The following is a 9,224-nucleotide window of genomic DNA, read 5'->3' on the forward strand; positions in this document are numbered from 1 at the left end:
TTCACCTGCTACCTTACTTACGGAATATATTGATATAGACACTCTCGGGTGGGTTTTAGCCATTTAAATATCGACCAACCCAGTGTGATAAATGCTTGAATATGGTCACGTATCAAATCTGGACAAAACCAGGAACTGCTTTGTGTGCTCTGGTGAACATGTAAAGGACAACTGCACAGCTGATAAATACGTATCCACTTGTGTTGGCAATAATTGTCACAAATATTTTGCAACAAGAAGTTGTAAACACGCGCATAATAACTTTATCAGAGTTCTCCTGCAAACGGCTGGTTCGGTGCTAACAAAAGTGCTGGATCAATCATTTTGCTTCCACTGGTTATGGGAAATAATCGCCTTCCATCAGCATGCTAAAACCCATCATTAAAAATAACCACCCCTCAGGATTATTGCAAATTCTGTGGAATGTAATGAACTTCAAAGTAAAGTGGTAAAAGCTGTGATTGAGAACCTCCTCCCTGACCTGCAAGCAAAGGCATGTCTCAGAGTTGAGCTCCTCGGTTAAAGCCCAAAGAAAAAATAAAATATAGAGGAAATCTAACAAAATCTTATGACAGTTGTTCATGTCAACCCCACAAGTCAAAAATGTAGACAGCCTCTCTATAGAGTGTAAAACTCCAATTTCAATAGATTCATCAACTTGATGACCCCTTCCAGCCATTATCAACCTCAAAAGCCATGGAAAAGATGTCTCGGCTCTCCTGCTCAATTTAAGTTCAAACAGGATGTGCAGGACAAAATGTTTCAAACTCCCCTATCATAATAAAAATTAAAAGTCTCCCAAGGCCCACAGACTTAGAGGGGACTTTCAAATCCAAAAAAACATTCAGCTGTGTTACTCTGAAAACCAGCTAAAAAAGGACTTGGCCTGGGCACAAGAATCAAGTTTTAAAATCAAATTTAATATCTTGCAATGGAATTGCAAAGGCCTTTAGGACTCGTTCTGGAAGAGTTAAAATTGTACTGTTGAACCATCATGATCCAATTGTAGTTTGCCTTCAAGAAACTAGTTAGGCCAATCATTATACAATCCAGGATTAAATTATAAAAAGTTGTGATGACCCAGAGATGGTGATCGAGCTCATGGGGGGGTTACTAATTATTGTTAAAAAGTCTTTGCCAACATAACAAGTGTTTTCCTTTTGAACACAAACCTACAAGCAGTCGCCATTCGAAGCATGCTTTGAAAAGAGATACTATTTGCCTCTATTACCTTCCACTAGGTCGAAATTACTTTGAATGATATTCAGGCACTAGCTAATCAACTACTCATCCTTTCTACTATGGGAGATTTTAATGCACATAAATAGTCTATGGGGAGGTGATACTTCATGATGTAGGTAGAAACCATCTAGATTTTATCTTAAATAATGATCTCTCTCTTTACAATGATGGTTCAATGACGTTTCATAACATCTAAACCAATGGTCTTTTCAGCTATAATTAAGCATTTGTTCACCTGCAGGCCACTTGGACTTCCAATGGTCTGTAGATGAAACTTTTGCAGGGAAGTGATCAATTTCCCATACATTTTAAAGTATGCTAGAAAAACATTACCTTCTGGAAATCTCCGATTAAAGTGGCAAGAAATGAAGCAGATTGGAGGAAGTATGAAAGGGGAAGCTTTCAATTTTACATCAGGAAAGTAGAGTCATTTGCGTCACACTTAGATGCATATGATTATTGGAACCTCAACTATATGGATAATGCCGGAGAAATATATCCAAAACAAAGGCGTAAACCAAGCAGGACTGCGTTCCCTGGTGGGACCAAACCTATGTGGCAGGGACTGGAAGAATAGTGAGAACATGCTCTCGGCAATTCAAGGCAAAACCTTCAGAACAACGAAAACTCGTACCAACGGGCCTTAGCCAAACAAAGAAAATATTAGAAAAGCTAAAAAGGAAATCTTGGCTCCCACTATATAAATGGTATCATCTAAAACACCAGAAAGATAGTATGGAAAAAAGATTAAAAAAGCTAAGTGGGAAATTTGTTCCATCAACTGATCATACTCTAAAACTCAATGATGTGCTTATTCAAATCCGTGATGTGCAGAAAAATTATGCGTGAGCATTTTGCTGACATATAAGCTGAAAAAATTACACACCACAGTTCTGTAAGATTCGAAAATGCCAAGGTGTCAATTAGATAACACTGAAAATAATGAAGCATATAATGCTAGTTCTCACTAAGGGAAAACTATGAGAGGCTCTCTAATCTTGTGAGTCACAGCCCCTGGTGCAGATAAAATAACCTACAACATGATTGTGTAAAATTTCCAGAACATTGCTAAAACTAATCTAAGAAAAACTCAATAGCGTCTGGGAAACGGGCATCATTCCTAACATCTTGAAGCTAGCCATAGTAGTTCCAGTCATAAAGCACAAACAAAGATCCATATCAGCCCTAATTATAGACCAATTTCACTAACAAGCTTGTATGTGTCGGTAAAACTTATTTGAGAAAATGGTGAACTCTCGTCTAATGTGGCATGTAGAGAAAAAACGCTTGTTATCCTCTGTTCAGTCGCGTCAGAAAAAATCGTTCAGCATTGGACCTTTACTGAGGACTATCAAATCAGATTCAGCAGGGATTTTCAATCAATGCCAAAACAGTAGGGGTATTGTTTTGATTGGAGGAAGCCTATGATTAACAACCCATGGCGATTGGGCAGTGGTAAACGGCTCAATGAAATGGGCGTAAGGGGCCAATATGTTAAACTTTATAACTCCTTTTTAAATAATTGTATTTATTTAATTGTTCTTTATCTTTATCTTCATAAAATTATTTACGTTTTATCAATTCTTTTTTATTTATTTCTATTTATTTATAATTATATTATGTATTTATTTATTTATTTATTTATTATTTTTTTTTATTTTTTTTATTTTATTATCTTTATTATTTTATACTATTTATCTGTCTTATTATCTATTAATTATTATTTATTTATTTTTATTATTCATAATTTAATTTGATTGTATTTTTCATTTTTCTATTTTTATTTATTATTTATTTATTTTATTTATTAATTTATTAAATTTATGTAATTAATTTTATTATTCATTCTATATTTTTATTTATTTATCTTGAATAATTTTATTTATATATTATTTTTTTATATTTTATATTATTTATTTATTCTTTTAATTATTTATTTATTTATTCATTTATTATTGTATTTAATTTATGTATTTATTTCTCTATGATCTATTTTTATTTATTAATTTATTTTAATTTTACTATTTAAATTATTTTTTTATGTTATTATATTCATTTGATTATCTTATTTATTTATTTATTTTTCTTTGATTTTAAATTTATTTATTTTTATTTGTTCAATTATCTTTATTCATTATTAATTATTCATTTATATTTCTTTATTTTATTTATAATTTTTTTATTTTTGTTTACTTTATTTATTATTATCTTAATAGTATTTATTAATTTTTCTTATTCATTATTTTTCTTTATTATTTCTATTTTTATTCATTAATTATACTTATTTATTTTTATTCACTTGTATACATTTTATCTATTTATTGATAAGTAGATATTTTCTATTATTTATTATTTCTATGATTTCTTTTCTATTTATTTCTATATTTTTATTATTTGTATTTCTCTATTTTTTATTAATCTTTATGTAGTCATTGGTTTTTATTGCTTCTATTATTTGATTATTTTTTTAATTATTTTTGTTTTAAGTTATTTATTTTTTTTACGTTTATTTATTATTTTTATTGATATATTAATTTTAATTTATTTTATTAACGTATTATTTGGTCCATTTTTTATTTGATCTATTTTATTTACATATATTTCTATTAATTTATTAATTTTCATTCATTTTTTTATTTCAATATTATTTATTTTTATTTTTTCTCTACTTTATTTAGTTATTTATTTTATTCCTTTTTATATTTATCTTATTTATCCTATTTATTTCTATTATTATTTTTTTGTTTAATTATTTATTATTTAAATTTATTTATATATTTATCTATTTATTTATTTTCATATTTTTTCAATTATTTTTATTACTATTCATAATTATTTATCGAAAATTATCATGTTTATATTTTTATTTTTGTTTATTAATTTTTTTTCTTATTTTTTTTATTTAAGTTAATGAATTATTACTATTGTATATATTTATTCAGTATTTATTTATCAATAATTTTACTTATTTATTTTAATGTTTCATTATTATTTATATTAGTTAATTTTCATTTATTTATTATTTAATTTATGTAATTTCATTATTTTCTATTTATTGAATTATCTATTTGTTTTTATTTTTGTATTTTTATCTAATTATTTTTATTGTATATTTATTATTTACATATTTATTTTTAATAATCTAATTAATTTTTTATTTTATTTTCACACTTATTTATTTAACTATATTTATTTATGTATATCATTTTATTGATTTTTATTTATTTATTTATTTATTTATTTATATTTCTATGTATTAAATATTTATAAAATTCACTTATTTATGGAATGTTACTGTTATTTATTTATCATTTTTTTTAATCTTATTTATCTATTTTTTATATTTTTATTGTGTTAATATTTATTTAATTGATCCTTATTTTATATTTATTTCTTTATTTTATTCTATTTATTTATTATTTTTATTTATACGAATCTTGTTTTTATTTATTATCTATTATTTTGTTACATTTGTCTTCATTTTATTATTATTGATTTGTAATTTATTTTATTTTAATATTTATTTTTATTTTAATTATTATTTATTCTATTTATTTATTTCTATTTATTTTTTATCTTATATTTTTACTTTATTATGTATTATTTCATTTATTTTTGTTTATTTTCATTTATTTTTATTTATTTTCTATTTTTATATATTTATTTGTAATTTTATTTAATTAATATCTCTATTTATTTATTCATTTTTTATTATATATTTATATTTTTATTTTTAGTTATGTATTTATTTATATTTATTTTTTATTCATTTATTTTTCATCTATTCATTTATCTTATTTATTTATTATTTTATTTTTATTTACTTATTTACTTGTATGTAACTATTTATTTATTTATTTATATTTATTTATTTTTATATATTTAATTATTTCTTTGATTCACTTATTTATTTATTCATTTTTTTGTATTTATTTTTATTTATTTATTTATTTGTATTTTTATTTTTTTATTTAATTTATTTATCAATTATCTGTTATATATTTATTTATTTATATATATTTATTTATTCATATTTATTTTTTTATCTATTTTCTTTTGTTTATTGTTTATCTATATTTATTTTTTATTATTAATTTGTTTATTTATTTATTTATTTACTTTGATTTATTTATTCATTTTTACTTATGTATTTATTTATTTTTATTTATTTTTTGTATTTTTATTTTTTTCTCTATTTATGTATTTCTATATCTTTATTTATTTTTATTTATTCATTCATGTTTATTTACTTTATTTTTTTATTTATTTGTTTTTAATTATTGAATTATTTTTATCTATATATTTCATGTATTTATTTATTCATTCATTTTTATTTTTTTCAGTTTTATTTTCTTAGGTTTTTTGATTCATATACTTTATTTTATATTTATTTTATTTATTTATTTACTTATTTTAATTAAATCTTTTTATCCTTATTTTTATTTGTTTATTTAATTATTTTTATTTATTTAATCTTATTTTCTTTATTTATTCATATATTTTTTTTATTAATTTAGTTTTATTTAATCCTTTATTTATTCATATATTAATTTAGGTTTTTAGTTATTTAATCTTTATTTATATTTCTTTAGTTTTTTATTTACCTTCTTATTATTTATACTTATTTACTCTATTTAATTTTATCATATTTAATTTTATCTTATTCCATTTTTTATTTTTAACCATTAATTTTTATTTATATATTATATTCATTTATCTTTTTCTATTTTTTAATTTTTATTTTTATTTATTTATCTATTTGTTTTTATTTATTTTTATTTATCTTTATTTATTTATTTATATTTTACTTTTAGAGTTATTTAGTTATTTATTTATATTTATTTATTTATTTATATTTTACTTTTAGAGTTATTTAGTTATTTATTTATATTTATTTATTTTTGTTTATTTTGTTATTTTAATTTTTCTAATTGATTTAATTTTCACAATTTGTCATTATATTTGTAAGGATGTGATTATTATTTTCAAGAACACCAAAGTAATCATAAGAAAACTCCATAAAATACGTTCAAAATCAGTCCTGAAAGTGTTAGGTTCAAACTTCTATTCGTTTTAGCAAAAAGCCAAATCTGATAGCACATCTGAATGCGTCGATTTGTTATTGTTCTCGATGTAATATTGTTGCCATTGAACACTTACAGCGGTCAGAAAGGTCATCATTAAAGGGTTCAGTTGGCGCTGTCATTTCCAGGGTTCAGTAGGCAAATCATTTTGAATTTTTTCCTGTATTCCTGGGAAGTGTTTAGTACCAGGAATGCTTTCACGGATGCTGGTTGAACTTAACGTTTGTCTTCATTTCTTTGGAAAGTGTTTGAGCTAAATGATTCTCAACCCATTTATAGGCCTATGTCCATATTTTTGGTTACATTGTCGGTATGCATACCATCAGAGACTTATTGCCACAATTGATTATGCTTTCTATAATACTAGTATGTGGTTGCAATGTTCAAAGTGTTCATGGGCCTTTTATCTTCATATATAAATATAAACATATATGTTTGTTTTTAAATCGCAAAAATTAAAAGTGTGATGATTATATGAACAAAGTTACAGCCACGAAGGAAAACTGAAACACTGGAGATGCTAAATTTTTTCGTCGTATAATATTATATATATATATATATATATATATATATATATATATATATATATATATATATATATATATATACATATGAAATAACGCTTCTCTCCTCATTCTGCAATGTCTGTTGCACTTGTGGTAACTTAAACTGCTTCAGTAACAAACGATGTTACTACCATAGCAAGTTAGAAAAGACAAATTTATGTTTATCGCAGATCCGACAATAAACGAAGATGGGGAGCAGAAAGTCAAGCAATTTTTGTGTAGTTCAGTTCAGTTCACTATAACATCCAGTAATAAAAGTCCCACAGATAAAAACGTCCCAGATGAAGCTCATAAATATTTATATGGCATAAAAGTTCAGTTTCCTGTGAAAATTCATTATAGCAAATTAAGCAAACATTTTATATACGTATTTTTTCTGTGCTTTGATATGTAAAACAAATACATACAAAGATTTGAATAAGATAATAGGATTACATCCTAGATAAATAATATTCATGAAATGAGCAAATAATATTGCAACGATATACGTAGATAATAATTGCTGTATGTGAAACATGAATCCTTGCTTGGTTCCTAAACAAATATCAATAAAATAGAAAACCTATATTTTTGTGGAGGATACCTTTGAAGTACACATGGAATAAAGCCACCTGTACAGAAAGTATCAGTGAAGTATATTGTCATGTGAATGCTTATTCTTTTTCATTATTTCAGGGAGTATAGATAAACACAGCGAAAGTAAACAACAGTTACTTATTGTTTGTTCCCTTCTTGACCTAGCAGAACAGCAGAGAGGATTAGCGTACCCTGTTGGCCGATTATGGAGAGTGATTATAGGCTTATAAGATCACCGATTTTTGCAAACAACTTCTGTTATGTCTAAAAGTGAATATACTCGCTGTAGGTGAAACACTTTCTGCTGTCCGTTGCCGAATTTATGAAAACAATAAGTGACGACAGCTCGATCCGCATAACCCTACATTTAGGCTGAATATACAGGAATTTCACACCATTTCTACTTGAATAAGTTTAGCTTTGTTTTGTATTAAATGATTATATGGAATTTACTTGTAAATTGTTTGGCAATGCCCAAAATATAACTGTCTTGCCTTAGTTATGTTAAAATCATTATTATTATTATGATAATCATATATGATATATATATATATATATATATAGATATATATATATATATATATATATATCTATATATATACTATATATATTCATATATATATATATCTATAATCTATATATATTATATATAATATATATATGTGTGTGTGTGTGTGTGTGTGTGTGTGTGTGTGTGTGTGTGTATATACACATATATATAAACCCCCCCTTTTGACGAAACTACATAAATTGACAACCCTTACCTGTTGGCAGCATGCACCCTCTATCTGCAAGCATGTCGCTAGGCTTATAAGCTGACATAAATACAAAAATATACTATTTATTACCCAAAGCAGATGAACATAGAATAGAACAAAATGATTAATAGTCCATAGTGATAAAAAACTCAATCTATTCTGCCCCACAAAGAAACTATAAGTTATCATTCCACTCTCCTGGTTTAGTCTAAGTAATCACTCCTAGGCTCAAAATGTCAACTGCTACATTGTAATAGTCAAGTTTAGAGAATCCCGTTTCTAGTATCATGATATGGAGCCCATCTGTAACAAAGATATATTCATTATATTTACTATAACACAATATTAAATAAAGGGATACACTTCACACTTCTCTCTTTTCAAAGGCAACTGTTTCTAATTCATTTAAATATGTGCCATACCTTTGTCTGGCTCACGGTATTTGTATGTCGCAAGTAGTAGCAGCAAGTATTGTATGTATCTTGGCCATGGCCCTGCTGCTGCCTGTTTTTGCTGCTGTGTGATTATTAAATGTGATATTGTGCTCTTTTGTGATTCATTGATAAGGTCAAAGTCAAAGGCAGAGACATAGTCAAAGTCAGAGACCGAGACCGAGTCAAAGTCAGAGACAGAGTGTCAGGAGTAGACACAATGTGGGTGTTATAATAGGTAGAGCAGCAATCAATCCCAAATAAGCTGCGATCCTCTTAGACCCTGCATTGTCTGGCTCACAGTATTTGTTTGTCGCAAGTAGTAGCAGTAAGTATGTAGGTAACTGCCTACTGCTGCTGTTGCTGTTGTGCAATTATTATATGTGATATGGTGCTCTTTTGTGATTGATTAAGTCAAAGTCAGTGGCATACTCAAATTTTGCATTTCTGATCACTTCATTATATTGTAAATTTCAGGGTATGTTTCTTGTGTGACAAAGTAGTTTAGTGCAAAAATCAGCCTTCTGACAGTCAAACTGTCAAATTAATTTGCAACCGTTATAAAAC

The 9,224-nt window shown here is 25.5% G+C and overlaps 1 long non-coding RNA gene across 1 annotated transcript in view; it reads left to right on the plus strand.

The window, feature by feature from the left end:
* The window catches only part of LOC135211554 (uncharacterized), a 51,624-nt gene extending 43,668 nt beyond the window's left edge, over positions 1–7,956 (plus strand). The window contains exon 3 of the long non-coding RNA XR_010313660.1: positions 7,568–7,956. This is a non-coding gene — a long non-coding RNA (uncharacterized LOC135211554). The remainder of the gene's footprint in view (positions 1–7,567) is intronic.
* Positions 7,957–9,224: the final 1,268 nt, after the last annotated feature.

The sequence above is a fragment of the Macrobrachium nipponense genome, chromosome 4, assembly GCF_015104395.2.
Source record: "Macrobrachium nipponense isolate FS-2020 chromosome 4, ASM1510439v2, whole genome shotgun sequence".
Lineage (NCBI taxonomy): Eukaryota > Metazoa > Arthropoda > Malacostraca > Decapoda > Palaemonidae > Macrobrachium > Macrobrachium nipponense.